We start from the raw sequence: 16,283 nt of genomic DNA, 5'->3' as shown, positions 1-16,283 counted from the left end.
GCTTGCCAAAAATGAGTACTAGCTATACTAATATACTTACTCCACTTTGTCAAACCGCAATACTCAAGTCCTTGTATGTGAAAACACGAGTCATGTCTCAATTTTCACTATTGGATAAAACCGTCATACTCGACCCATAGGAGTATTAACCGAAGAATTATAATCATACTCTCACCCTTTATCCTAGTACCAAGGATCATAATTACCTCCCCCATATCGTTTTCATATAAGAGAACACTATATGGAGAACACCATGTCATAACCACCTTTTACAAGGTAAATCGTCTTTGTTTTTGCAAAAGATCGACTTGTCATTTATTTTTACGACAAATGACAATTGTACTCCATAACCGGACTTGTCAATAGTTGTACATTCAATGTTGTTGATTTACCTCTTACATGGCTAAATCACCATAACTTCATAATCTCATCATGATTATCACAAACCACAAATCCCGAAATTATATGATAAATCGATTATATCAACCAACTTTGAATGCTTTACATAAGACATTAACATATTAGAACAATCATGACAAAACGATTAGCACTCTAACAACCATTATTAAATAAATGATTAAATATTAATTGATCAAAACACTAATTTCCATAGATATTCCTATGGACATGTCCATCTCCCATTATTAGTAATTAATGTAAGATTTAACACAAAACTTCTATTTTTATACTCCGTCCTACATGAGTGAGTATTTAATTTCTCCTTGAATATAACAAGCCACTTAAGGTATCATATGCCAGTCTTTTATACCGCCTTAAAACAATACACTATGTGTTCAAACCACATACGTGAATCCATATGTTACCACTCGTTATACATGTTTCTATGTATTACATTCAAGAAAGCTTATATAATATACTCATTTCTACTCCATAGGACTCACCTTTTATAATGATGAAATATAAATAAATAAAAATAACAAAAGTGTATGTTCCAGTGTACAAGCATAGTATGAATACTACAAACAAACATATCAAGAACTACTAGAGTATCATAGATATACTAGTTTAATACCATTATTATCAGTTACAATGATACCCATCGTAAACATAGTCATCACGATATGATATTACATAATCTATCTTAACATGATTATAATTCTTACTACTTAATGATCAAAATAGCAAAGAGAATATTAGTCATGTCAAATATACATATATGACGATTCATGATGGACCAAAAAGTTCTTTGTTATTAACCACAACACAACACAACACAACACAACACAATCCAAATCTCATCTTTATCATTAAATCAAATGACAATAAACATTTTTAACATGGCATACACAATAAATAACTTTGATAAAATTCAATATTCATACAAATCTTATTAAATTAAAATTGCCCCTTATAAGATACAAGGCAAAGCATCTCTGAGACGAAACTTGACATAAACTATGTCCGTTTTTCATGGGTGAATTTCCAACTACTCCTTAAACCGACCTAGGATGTCTAAAGTCACCCTTAATATCGGATGTTAACATCATCCAAAAACCAATACACTATTCTATTGAGCCATATGATCACATATATGATATCGCTCAATCCCGTATTCATGTGTATCATATCAATTAAGGATAGTTCATCACCAATATACACACTCACTCTATAAAAATAATAACCAATGGTGTGACATTATAATTTCAATACAAGAGATTTTCTCTTAGCCGTAACAGACAGTCAATGTCGTGTACAACCACTCAATATGTAATGAACATATTAACCAGTCAATGTCTCAACATGAAAATTGAGTCATCTGCCATAGATGCAAGTGGTCGTACAATACATTGTATTTTTGATCATGCACTGTACTTCTTTTGATCATTAATTAATGCCACTTCTCGTACAGCCATGAAACAAAAGGTTTTCAGTTACAATCACATATGGTCATATTTGAAAAAATGTAACATAGAGGAAGCCACTAACCTTCATAGTAATGATTATAAATCCTTAATACAAATATACATCCCCTTAACAATATATCATGATAATATTACAGCCATAGCATACAATGAATAAACATGTTTCGAAATAACTAAATCATTTGATAGTATCATCCAAAATAAAACTTATGAAAACTCATCATCAAACAAGAGATTGTATTTCATAATTATTACTATAACATGTGCATGAGCAACATAATCATGTTTACATAAAGAAAAACAACAACCATCTTGATCATAAAATTGAACTGATATCGTCATCAATAATGGTCTATTAGCAGTAGATATGAAAGCCGCAACAATTATGCATATCAAACACATTGTAACTTATTACATTGAATGATCGTATGATTATTTCATTCATGAGATATTCATTATAAATTTTTCATGAGGCAAAATATAACAAATAATTATAATATCTTGATCAACCATGGTTCTAAACTAAATATGGAAGTGCAAAATGCAAATTATATACAGTATCGCTAATTGGCGAAAACGAAGGCGAAAACGAAATGCTGCCAAGAACCATAAACCATCAGACAATGTTACACGCATTAAACGCTGTTTTTGTCAAAGCAACAAACAACATTTCACCAAATTACCACTCTCAGAATTAAAATTAACATGCATTTTACTGCACAATATAGTGAAGTAAATGATTATTATAAGCACTTATCTCATTTGAAATTTGCACGTTGGATGAGCCATCAACAGTCCCATAAAATCTTATCCAATAACCCACTTGAAATACGTAAATATCCAAAGCAAATTCTTAAACACGGACATTCTGATTTGAATGTAGACAACCACAATAAAACAGAATTTGACAAAACAAACTTCCATTGTCATTTCCTTTACATTCGTCATCTTGAAAGATTTTGAATTGTTCTATTAGATTGTTATATATTATGCACGAATAAGGAATTGACAATAATAAACCACACCGAATCGACTTCGCTTTCCTAATAGAATAATTCGACCCTATATTAGTGCCAGGGTTGTACCGAATTTTCTATTGAGATAAGACGGTGTCCTCTGTCATCTGGCACACGAATCATAGAAGTAATATAGAAGTATTTTGTGTAGTTTGTTATAATTTCTTAGATGTAAAAGATGGATTGTTTTTTTTGTAACTTTTCCATCGTTATCCCTTGGCTATATATATAAGCAAGATAGAGAAATAGGGGAATGAATGTCCGAACAATTGCAACTGTTGGATTTTCCAAAATAATTAATTATTGCTGCGTGAATTTAATTTCCACACCCTCTCATAGTTATTCGAAAGAAAACTATACCGTAATTCCGTAAATAATTATGCACGTGTACACTCCGTACTTCCCGAACTTGCATTATATTATTTAGAAATTACCCATCTATGAAACAACCTTAATTACGCCAAAATGAACCGGTAATTACTCTTAAATCACCAACAGCAATTGTGGTGCCACCGATCAATCAACCACCCACGAAAGGGCAACAAAGAGCCGGGAATATCGTAGTTGGAAACGCTTCTAATGGAGCTTCTTTGCCTATCAATCTCCCTCAAAACGGCCGATTCATTTTCAATGCGGGAGGTAATACTAATGAGGGTGACTTGCAAGAAGTCGGCAGTATAAAAAAGATGTATATTGAATGAAAGTGAATTTACAATGAGTTAGAATACAAGGTATATATAGGAGAGGAAGGACTTAAATAAGGAGCCTATTCTAGAGGATATTATATTGCTATATATACACTAAAATCTTATCTTTAATATTTGTTCCTATTTACATGTTTATATGATCTGATATGGAGATATTGTTAATACGCCCCCGCAAGATGGACGTCGGAGGGAGAAGGCCAATCTTGTCTCGTAGTTCCAGAAAGCAACGTTTGAGTAAGGGTTTTGTTAGAGCATCTGCCAGCTGGTCTTTGCTTGCGACATGTTGAATTCGAATGTGTCCTTGATGGAGTTGTTCCCGGACAAAGGGAAAGGATAAGGCCATATGCTTCATTCGTGAATGGAAGACCGGGTTTTTTGCGTAAAGAGTGGCTGACATGTTATCACATTAGAGCGAAGGAGGCTTCGTGACAGCTATGCTAAGTTCAGCGAGTAGATTACGTAGCCAGAGAACCTCAGTGGTGACAGCGGCTAAGGCTCGAAATTCAGCTTTAGTAGTGGGTAAGGCAAGACCGCGTTGCTTTTTAGAGGACCAGGAGATCGGAGTTCGACCAAGATATATGACGTAGCCTGTAGTGGAGATGTAATTATCTTTGTCACCAGCAAAATCGGCATCGCAAAATGCATGAAGACAGAGAGGGGTGGTGTGATAGAGTTGAATGCCATAGGATTGAGTCCCTTGGAGATAGCGAAGGAGATGTTTCAGGGCGGACCAATGGGTGGAGGTAAGGTGATGCAGAAATTGTGCTAAGCGGTTGACAGTGAAAGCAATGTCAGGTCGAGTGAGAGAGAGATATTGAAGGCTCCCAACTATGGTGCGATAGCTGGAGTGGTCTTGAATTGGTTTATTGTCTTCACGACAGAGGTGTGTGTCCGTAGCAATAGGGGTTGTAGTTGGTTTGGCATCGGACATTTTATGTTTGACAAGTAAGTCGTGTATATATTTAGCTTGGTTGAGGTGAAGGCCAAGGTTATTAGGAGTGACTTCGATGCCTAGAAAGTAGGATAATGGACCAAGGTCCTTAGAAAATCGGTTAGATAAGTGGTCAATAAATTGTTGTAATTGATGTTGGTTTGGGCCAGTAATTATAATGTCATCGACATAGACGAGCATGGAGATACAGATGGTTTTGTTGTTAATAATAAACAATGAAGAGTCTGAGATAGATTGACGAAAACCATAGGTAATAAGGTATGACTTAAGCTCGGTGTACCAAGCTCGTGGAGCTTGATTTAAGCCGTAGATAGCCTTTTTTAATTTGCAAACATATTCAGGTTTCGAAGCATCAACAATTCCTTGCGGTTGGGCCATGTATACATCGTCAGTCAATGTACCTTGTAGGAATGCGTTATTAACATCGAGCTGGCGTAAAGACCAGGACTTGGTGACGGCAAGCAAGAGAATTAAGCGGACGGTTGTTGGTTTTACGACCGGACTAAATGTCTCTGTATAATCTATCCCTGGACGTTGGTGAAAACCTTTGGCAAGTAGGCGTGCCTTGTGTTATTTTAGTGAGCCATCGGGGTTGTATTTGATGAGATAGATCCACTTGCATCTAATGATATTTTGAGACGGTTGTTTTGGAACTAATGTCCAAGTTTGGCTACGTTCGAGAGCCTGAAATTCATCTTGCATTGCATTTCGCCATTGAGGAGAAATGAGAGCTTGTTTTACCGTGGTTGGGAGTGAGTTGGTCGTAGCGGAAGCAAGTGCGAGGTTGGCATATTTGGGATTGGGTTTTCTTATATTATTAGCAAGCCGAGTAACAATGGTGTGCTGTGGCGGAGGTGGTTGAGTCTCGTGAACAACCGTGTCCAGAGGAGAAGAAAGAGGAGTGAAGGTGCTGTTGGAGGTGTCGTTGTTTAAGGGGATGAATGTTGAAGTGGTGGATGTGGAAGGATTAGGAGGACGACATGTAGACTTGAGTGACATGCAGTCGTGGTCGAGGTACATGAGTCGTAGGTGTGGTGTTAGCTGATGTGTCAGGTGGTGTGGAGGGTGAATATTCCCGTAAGATGGGAACAATAAGACGACACCAATCATCGGGATTGGTATTGGTGTTGTCATCGGTGGGAGGTGTGGTGTTGAGGAGACGAGTGTAAGGGTAGTCGTCTTCAACAAATTTGACATGGCGAGAGGTATAAAGGCGATTCGTTTTGGGTTCGAGATAGTGGAACGCACTTTGAGTGGATGAATATCCTACAAAGATGCAAGGGACGTAGCGATAATCAAGTTTATGTTTTGTATAGGGTCGCAACCATGGGTAACATAGACATCCAAAATTGTGTAACTTGTTATAATTAGGAAGAACATTGAAGAGCTTGGAGTACGGGGTTTGTCCTTGCAACGTAGATGTTGGTAATCGATTAATGAGATAAGTTGTCGTGCTAAAAGCGAACGGCCAGAAGGTTGTAGGTAGCTTGGCGTGAGAGAGGAGAGCGAGACCGGTTTCAACAATGTGACGGTGTCGGCGCTAAGCATACCCATTATGTTCGGGAGTGTGAGGTGGAGAGGTGAAGTTGCTTATGCCATTGTCAAGTAAGAATGGATTTAATTTTTGAAATTCACCTCCGTTGTCGGAGAAAAATTGCCGTACAGGTTTTGAAAAAAATTCTCTACGAGGGCCTTGAATCTAACAAAGACTTGAGTGGTTTCGGATTTTTGTTTTAACGGAAAAAAGCCATATATATTTACTAAAATGGTCAACGAAAATAACGTAATATTTATAATGTTCGCGAGAGTGTACCGGGCTAGTCCATAAGTCCGAGTAGATAAGGTCAAGTGGGGCGTTGGTTTTAAACGATGAGGTCGCAAAAGGCAATTTCGTACTTTTGCTAATGAGACACGATTCACAAGACGAGTAATTAGAGATATTAAAAGGTAAATTTTTATTGATAATAATTCGCATTATATCATGATTCGGATGACCTAATCTATGATGCCACGAGAGAGGAGTTGAGCCTTTCTTTGTAAAACAGGCGGTTGGTGGTGACGGGCTCAACTCGTAAATGCCATTCCTAGCTCGGCCCTGGAGTATTGTCACTCCCGTCAATATTTCCTTAATAACAAACGAGGTTGATGAGAAAACGACATATGCATTATTATCTCGACATAACTGTGAGATTGATAAAATATTACACGAAATTTGCGGTACATGTAAACATTATTTAATTTAAGAGAAGAGAAGGTGAAATTACCTATATTGGCAATGTCTAGAGCAGAACCATCACCAATAATAAGATCGTCTTGACCGAAGTAGGGCGAGTGGAAGGCGAGGGTGTCGAGGTCGTGTGTGACATGGTGGGATGCCCCACTGTAAAGCAAGTAATTAGCGTTGGGGTTGGTGACACCAGTGGAGACAGCGTGAGCTTCTGGTTGGGACTGGCGGGTTGGTGGCTTGGGAAAGACGATGGTGGGGAAGAGTTTGCGAAACAGAGGGCAGTCCGCAATGACATGGCCTACCTGTCGACACCACTGGCAGCGGCCTTTGGAGGGTCGTGGGTTAGGGTTGGTGCAGGTTGTTGGTTGGATTGATAGTAGGGTGAGGAGTTGGTGTTGGCGTGATAGCGGTTGGTTTGATAGTGGGTATTGCTTTGTCTCTGGTTGTGTAGGAGTCACGGTTTTGGCAGAGGGTTGAAAAATGTTGGTCTCAGGTTGTTGTTTGAGAAGGAGTTCATGAGACAGTAATTTCTCATGGAGTGCTTCGAACGTGATAGGGTTGTCTCGAGCACGGACCGTATCTAAGACGGGTTTATAAAGTTTGTAATCAAGGCCTCGTGAAACCTTGGACACAATATCTTCGGGGTCGAGAACTTTGCCCATTAAAGCAAGTTGGTCGATACAAGCTTTAATGGAGTTCATATAGTCAGTGATCGACTGATCAGTGGTTTTGACTATCGACTCAAGGCGGTCTTTTATTTGTAATATGTGTGCACGCGAAGGGTTTGCGTAGGTTCTTGCAAGGATGTCCCAGGCCTCTTTCAAGGTTTTGGCCCGGACAATTAACGCTTGGATAGCCGAGGATAGGGTCCCCATAAGGGCACCTAAAATCAAGTCATCTTGTTTAAGCCATGTGAAATAAGATGGGTTGGGTTTTTCGACTTTGTCATCACCAACGATGGTCGGAGATGGAGCAGGGTGGGATCCGTCAAGGAAGCCAAGGAGACTATAGCCAAATAGTATATGGGTAAGTTGAAAGTGCGATGAGGTATAGTTCGTGGAGGTGAGTTTCACGCAGTGGTTGAGGTTAAGGGAGGTGAGAGGCGCAGCAGCATCGTGAGGGTTGGAGATGGTGGTTTCTTGGGTGTTGGTCATGGTGGAGGCGGGTGGGAATTTGGTTTGTGGTAGGCGTTTGAAGGTGGCTCGGCGGGGTTGCAAAGGGTTTTTGGACGATCGTTTGAAGCTCCTAGATACCATATAAAAAAGATGTATATTGAATGAAAGTGTATTTACAATGAGCTAGAATACAAGGTATATATAGGAGAGGAAGGACTTAAATAAGGAGAGAATAAGGAGCATATTCTAGAGGATATTATATTGCTATATGTACACTAGAATCATCTCTTTAATATTTGTTCCTATTTACATGTTTATATGATTTGATATGGAGATATTGTTAATAGGCAGTATCGAGTTTGGCAATGTTGGTGGATGATAAAACAGCAGCAAAAATCCTAGTAGATTATAAAGGAGTTTAGTCGTTCAGGTGTTCTGTTAAGATTTGGGAAGGAGCTTCTCTTTGTTTACGTTGCAGATAGTAAGACAGTATGTTCAACTGGTTGAGTTGCTTACTGATGAACTCCATTTATTTTGTTCAACAAAACATTTGCAAATCCAAATGTAGTCTTAAAATTATTTCACATTTTGCAAAAGCATTCGACCACAGTACCATCATACACCCGTGCAACTTAATTCAGTAAGGAAAACGAAAACTTAGACAGACTCCAAACCCGTAAACATCATAAAACAAACTTGAATTTTGAACTTCAGCACTTCACTTCAGCAGTTTCTTCTATGGAGATCTTCCACGGTTGATTTTAACAGAACCAATAGTCTGATTTCCACCATCATTTGTATTATATCCGGCTCGAACTCTATCTCCATTAGCATCAACATCCACATTCCCAACATTTTGTGTTGCTCCATTAGAACCACCTCGATTCGTGTTGCTCCCTATGTCATCACCTACGGCATTGTTGGCAGCCGGTACCAAACCTGCATTTAACTTATAGTATTAGTCAGTTTCATGAGTCGAACCTGTAACTCAAGATGGTGACAGACTTACAGTGGCAAATCTTCAAGGCCATATCATTGATGCGCAACGAATATTCAATGCCCTTACTTACTACCTATCCCTAGTTCAATGGGACACAGGATTTGCACTGCTTACTACTTACGCCCTAGTCCAACTCCTAGTGTAAGTAAAAACTAATAATGACAGATGATCAAGGCTCAAAATATCAATCATCCGATAATACTGACCTAACTTGAATATATTTCAATCTCCAACTGACTTAAATAATATATTTTTTTTATTATATTTGAAGTAATAAATAGAAAAATAACTATTTTAGTATTTTGAATTAAAAAAATTATTTTATATAAATTTTATATTATTTAATAATAAAAAATATTAAAATAATTTTATTTTTATAAGTAATTTAATTTTTTTGGTGAAGTTTTTATAAATAATTTAATATAAGTACGATAAGTAACAAATATATTGAATTTTAGAAGTATGATTTTTTCGGCTTAAAAATGGCAAACTAAAAGACGTCTTGAACATTTTTTACCCGTATTCTGACCCCATTTGATCCGAGACATCATATTCGACCCAGCCGTATTTTGACCCAACCCATGACCCGACTCATATTCAACTCAGCTCGTACTGTAAACTGACCCGAGACCCGGCCATCCGACCCTTTTGACATGTCCAAGTGTCCAACAATAACTAATAAATACTTCCTCCGTTCCATTTGTTTCTTTACGTATTCTTTTTTAGTCTGTTCCATTTGATTTTTTACATTTCTTATTTCTTTATATGTACATAATTTTACCAATTAAATGTCTAAAATTTATAAGGTCCACACACATGAAGAAATAATGGTAATTCAATATATAAAAACATTACATATTCCACTTATTTTCACTTTCTTAGTGTTTATGCAAAAAACAAATGTAATGAAACAAATGAAACAAAGAAAATAGTGTTAAAATGACAATAACCAAAACAATACGGAGTACTAACTTTTTAGACTAGATGATGCTGTAGTCCTAATCTTATTTTATGTTCACTAAAATTTAGGAGAGACGGTTTTTCACTAAGTTATTGAGAGATCAATCTTTCGCACCCTTTTATTTGTATTTTGTACCCTTTTTGTTGTTGATTGTAACATAATAATTTCGTACCTATTTTCATAATAAATGTACTCATTTTATCATTAATCATGATTTCTACCTATTTTATTACCTTTAGTATCATTTTTTCTTAAAATTACACAATAATATTTCAATAAAACTTATTAAAAGACCGTCTCTTAATAGACGTACTCTTTTATGTTTTATGTTTATTTCATTTCTAAAAACTTTTTAGACAAAAATGTCTCAAGCAACTATGACTATTCAAATCGAGTGACTTGACGTGACCTGCGTAGGTGCGTAACTGACAAACACCTAACTGATCATACAACCGACCAAAACTCCAAAAGGTCCAAAAGTATTTTATGTACGACCGATCAAAAATGAATCATACAACCTTTAGTTACAGTGAATTGTACTCCGCACTTCGTGGATAACTATACCACAAGTAACTAGTTTTAAACCCGTGCAAAATTACACGGGTATGTATTTAGGTCAATATGAATGTTTTTTTGATGAATTTTTTTATTTGTATTTCTATTATAATAATCTAATTATTAATTATGTAATTATCTAATTCATTCCGATTACATGCAATTAATTTCATTTATTCCGATTGTATGTAATTATTTCAAAAAAGAATTTCTAAGACGGTAATTGTCGCATGTTTGTATTGGCAGACGATTTGAATAAATAAATTCTTTGCACACCAACGTGACCCATCATAACCTAAATTTCCAAAAAAAAAAAATGGATGTACAAATGACGTGGCTTAATCTCCATTGAGTATTGTCTTCTGAATTAATAAAGATAAGATTTAACGTAGCACATACTACAAACAATAATTGATACTGGATAATTATACCACTAGTTGTAAAGAATTAATTTAGGTTTTTGAAATTTATCATAAAATGAATTTTTTTAACGTGAGTTCAAGTCGGGAACGTTGTAAAACATGATTAATTATTTACGTCCAAAATAATTTGACAATATCATGAGTACCTTAAACATATTTTGCCGAAACTGATCTAACCGACCAAAAGTGAATCATGCAACCTTTATACTGAATTTTACTCCATACTTAATTGATACTGGATAATTATACCACTAGTTGTAGAGAATTTAACGTAGTATACTACTAGTATATATGTACAATTAGTTTAAGTTGGTAAACCTTGTTGCAAAATTTATTAATCTTGTTGTAAACTTTCTCGCTTTCAATAAATAGTGAGGTAGAAAAATTAATAACTCAGAAACTTTTTTCTTTTTGTACATAGGAGCCATAAAGATAATTTTGATGCTGTAGGGATTTAAACTCAGATCATGAGCACCACCTCTCATATCTTTTCCAACTACCAACTAAGCTAAGTCAGAACACAAATTCTTAATTAAGAGTGAATAATTACTCCTTTTGTATAGCGTTGTTAAAAAATTATTCCATTTACAAAATCTTTTAACAAAATACTCTCTTACTAGTATAGATCTCGCGCAGTAGTGAATGCGCGGTATATATAGAATTTTTATTTTTTTTAGGGTATTATTTAAATTGGCACCTCTTTAATATTTATTATTTCACTCCATTGTATTTTAATATGAAACAAAAAAAATGAAATGGAAAACTAACAAAAAAGAATTGAGTAAAGTTATGAAATGTATATTTTTTGAAAGTACTATTTTTACCATAAAACTACGGATTTCATTCAAGTTTTTTAATGAAATTTTTTTTGTCACGAATCTAATAGCAAATATTTTGTTAAGTTATTTTCTACAGGAATCATTATTATATTGTGAAAATTTTAACAACTTATAGACGATAATTTAATTCAAATTTTATTTTATTATAATGAAAGAAATCATAATTATGAATTTAATTAGAAGGTTAGAGTATAATTATAAAGATTATGTTTTAAGGAAAAGATAATCTACATTATATAAAAGCCGTCTTTTTAAGACTTCTGATTGGCTGCTTAAATTAAGGAGATACAAAGATTTTTGATCCCACCACTACTTATACCCTCACTTACATAAATTTTGATCAATTAATTTCTTACTTCACTAATTTTTAATGCATCATTAACTAAGTAAATTTTAAGGCATGTTTGGCCCCGCTTTAGGAAAACTGTTTTTGTTTTTAGAAATAAGTTTTTTAATAAGTTACTTCTTGATAAAATTGTTGGTGTTTGGCCTAACATTTTACAAAAAAAAAAAAACGACTTCTTAACAAAACTTTTAATATTAGCGGATGAAAAATGAAATTTTTTGTTGAAAAGCATAACAAGATGGCGGTCTCCATTTGTAGAGAATTAAAAAATATGAATAAATAAGTATTAATTTTATTTTTTTGACATGTTTACAACATACAATTTGTCGTTTACGCATTAAAAATATTTAAAATAAAAGTAAAAGTTAGAAGCACCAAATTGTGGTACTTTTACTTCTAGCTCTCAAAATTGGCTTTTGGGCTTAAAAGAAGTTATTTTAACGTTTTCAAAATTGATTGTTTGACATAGCTTTTGCTTATTCAGTGGAAAAATACTTCTAAAAGGCCGGCCAAACAACGCCTTAATAACTAAGGAATTAACCAACATAACAAATATAGGTCTAAAAGATCTCGCAAAAATATTACTGAAATGAAAATAAAAAAATGCCATAATAATTATACTAATTAAATAATTATGGTGATTTTTTTAACATCGAAAAAATCAACATAGTAATACATAACAAATACTTATATTGATAAAAATAAAAATATTTAAAATCGGAAAAAAAAATCACTATAATACTTAAAAAACAACCTGTGCATTTTTTAACACGGGTCTAAAATTAGTAGTTTATCAAAGAAAAGTTTCAATTGTTTTCTTTTTAAGATGCATTTTGGAGGAAAAATTAAGAGAATTTTTTTTCTCTTAATAGTAAGGGGAGTAGCCCTAAAGTTTAAGAATTGCTCCTAAGAACCGTTTTATGTACGTAGTAGTATTTGGGAAACTAACAAATTGACCCTAAATATTTGCCTTTATGTGCAAAAGACTCTTTAAGTTTTATTAGATTCAAATTAGTTTTATACGTTTTTGCTTAATGTGTAATTAAGCGCAATTAAACATTTATTTCAATTTTCCTCAGTTAGTTTTATTTTCCTCAAAATAACATAAAAAATAAAAAATAAAATATTTTATGTGATGCTTTTTTCCTTCATGATTTTTATAGTGTATATCTTAAATAAAAAAAAGGAAAAATTACAATTTACCACCTATTATATTCCCTTCTTTATAATTTACCACCTATTATGTTACAGCTAGTCTTGCTTGTGACGGGCTAATCCCGTCACAAGCTTGTGACCTCTCACAAAAAGGGAGAGGGGACAAGGTGGGACACCCCCATGTGCTTTCTACTCACCTCTCAATGGGTATTTTGTGAGAGGAAACGGTATCCGTCACAAACTTGTGACGGATATCGCCCGTCTTCAATGAGATTTAGTGATTATGTTATACTTTACAAATAACCACCTAACTTTCATGTTCATCCCCACCATTCTCACTTATTTTACATTATAGTGACGGTTTTGTGTAATTATCGACTCGACTTCATTTTATCGTTTTACGTTAATTTGTATTGACCGATATGCCCTTACACAGTTACACCCATTACATTACATATACTTTTTTTTATTCCCCACAAGCTGTGTCTTCATCCCGAACTCCTATTCTTCCCCAGAAATCATGTTTCTATTAGTGTTCTTCCCCAGACTCGACTTCATTCAAGTTCATTTCCTCCTTTATTTTTTTTCGAACCAGTCTCCAATTATGATTATGTGTTCATGTTCTTCCCCATTGTATTCTCTTTTGCAATCTTTGTGGGTTATTTGTTTCTTCAATTGGGGTTTTGTATTCGTTACAATTGAGCCACACTTGAGCTCCGTTCCTGGGCAATCTTCCTTATTGGTTCTACTCCACTTACCTACATTTTCGAAAAACAATTTACAGCTTCATAAAAATGTCCTCTCTTTGTGAACCCAGAAAACAAAATCGTCCAAGCTGCATTTTTATCTTGAATTTGATCAAATACTTTATAGGTATCAGAGATTAAACCGAAAGAAGTATAATCCTTCATCAAACAATTGGAAATATAAACATTGTTGGTTGTACCAGAAACAATGATTTGGGCATGTAATTGACGAAGAATTTTAGGGGTGTAGCAGCGGAAACTCGGCGCCGGTTCTGGACTCTTGCTGGACTGTTGCTGTGGTCCGAGCGAGAAGTAGTTAAACGGATTGGAGGACGAGGATAGTGGGGTTGCGGAATTAAAGGAGGTGTTTCGTGTTGGTGTTGGTGTCGATGTCGGGGTGTAGGTGGTGGACCGGAGGCTCACGGTGGAGATTAAGGAGGTGGAAAGGGAGGTAGATGGTGTTTTGTGTGGTGAGCTTGATGTTGTCATGGTCGAAGGTTGGTGATTTATGTGGTGGATTGATGGGGAAGGAGTCAGATTATGTGGAATTGAAGAGATGATTTCTGGGGAAGAATTAGGGGTTGGAGTTGAAGACACGATATGGGGGTAATTATTAATTAATGTAAGGAGTAAGGGTATATTGGTCAATGCAAAATTATGTAAGACGATAAAATAAAATCGAGTTGATAATTACACAAAACTGTCACTAGAATATAAAATAGGTGAGAATGGTGGGGAGTAACATAAAAGTTAGGTGGTTATTTGTAAAGTATAACATAATAGGTGGTAAATTGTAAAGAATGGAATATAATAGGTGATAAATTGTAATTTTTCCTAAAAAAAAAAAGATATCTCCTATAAAATTGCTCCACTACATAAAAAATATATTAAATAATATGTAAAGTATATCATATTTTTTTATCTTATACTCCATATCTGATTAAGAAAAATGTTAAAACAATTTCTTTTTTACTATATCAAAGTAAATTTTAAAGAAACGATGCAGTTAAATTGAATTCAAAATAAGATGATGTTAATTAGGTTAATTGCACATTAATCAAAACATATGTTATACATAATGGAATTTAAAGGGTACGCTTGGCAACAATCACCCAACCACCACCCCTACCCAACCCACCCTACAACCACCAGGCATACTCCCCGACTCACCACTTCTGCTCACCCCCACCACGGTTGTTAATCAGCAACGGTGGTTATACACGATATCGGCCACCTTGCGACCGGCAAGGGAGGTGAAAATAGGGGATTTTGGTGTTGATACCCAAACCCCGGCCCCCTATTAATTAAATAACAGTATAACCAAAAAGGAATGAACAAATAAAGACCCCATATCTTAATGACGTAACATGTAATAACCTATCTCATACAATACAAATTCTACACTAACTAAATATGAGGGACATCCGTACATGCTTATTAGCGATAATCGGGTTGGACGTTATAAGACGGTCTTAACACAAGCTTATAAAAGAATAACATACTCCTTTTATTTTATCCAGGGATGATCAAACGCTCCTAATACCACTTTTAAAAACAATCGTTCGGTAAGATGGAAAAGAAACTATAATTATGTAACTATAGTTATCAACAGGAATATGAATTACGAATTGGAAAAAAATGAAGATGATTAAAACTGGCCTTTTTACTATACAAAAACATTGTTTTTGTATGAGTTACGAGTAATAAATTAAAGAATTATATAATTGAAAATCACCTTGCGTGTGGTAAAAGCGCATTATGCCCCATAAGACCGTCATTGCCGACCACATGAAACCTATAAATTGCTGGAGTCGACCTCCAGCAATAGGATTGTTTTGTGATGGATCATTCATTTTTTTCATACTTCAGTGAGTATATTATTGTGTTATCACTACATATGCTTAAGAGTTCTTGTATACCTATATATAGAACCACAAAGAAACATTTGCATCTATTATTTGATCCATTTTAATTTTAAGTTTAAAACGAATAGTATTGATCCATTTTAATTTTAAGTTTAAAACGAATAGTACCGTTTTTAATGAGAGTTTGTATTTGGTCTTCTTCTTTTACGGATTTTAAAGTTTGTTTGTTTTTCTTCAAACCCTTGTTCAGGTTGGGTGATGTTCTACGCGAATCCACATCAGACTACTTCGACGGGTTTCCAAGATAAAGTTGGTGTACTTTTATTTCATTTTTTAATAAAAAGCAATGTGGTGGGGTGATGTTCTACGCGAATCCACATCATGCATGTTACCTTAGACCATCTCCACCATGCTCAATACCCTTCCTCATCTCACTCTCTCTTATTACTTCTTACTCATCTACCTTATTATTTCTCAACTTTTTAATTTTACAA

General features: G+C 34.9%; 1 long non-coding RNA gene across 1 annotated transcript; it reads right to left on the bottom strand.

Moving 5' to 3' along the window:
- Window positions 1-8,403: 8,403 nt before the first annotated feature.
- LOC141599375 (uncharacterized) lies at window positions 8,404-16,023 on the bottom strand. The gene is made up of 2 exons (XR_012523811.1): window positions 15,660-16,023; window positions 8,404-8,839 (listed from the first exon to the last, which is right to left on the bottom strand). It is a non-coding gene; the product is annotated as an uncharacterized LOC141599375 (long non-coding RNA).
- Window positions 16,024-16,283: the final 260 nt, after the last annotated feature.

The sequence above is a fragment of the Silene latifolia genome, chromosome 9, assembly GCF_048544455.1.
Source record: "Silene latifolia isolate original U9 population chromosome 9, ASM4854445v1, whole genome shotgun sequence".
In the NCBI taxonomy this organism is placed as follows: domain Eukaryota; kingdom Viridiplantae; phylum Streptophyta; class Magnoliopsida; order Caryophyllales; family Caryophyllaceae; genus Silene; species Silene latifolia.
Note: the sequence above shows the minus strand (reverse complement) of the source record. Positions and strands in the feature narration are given on the sequence as shown.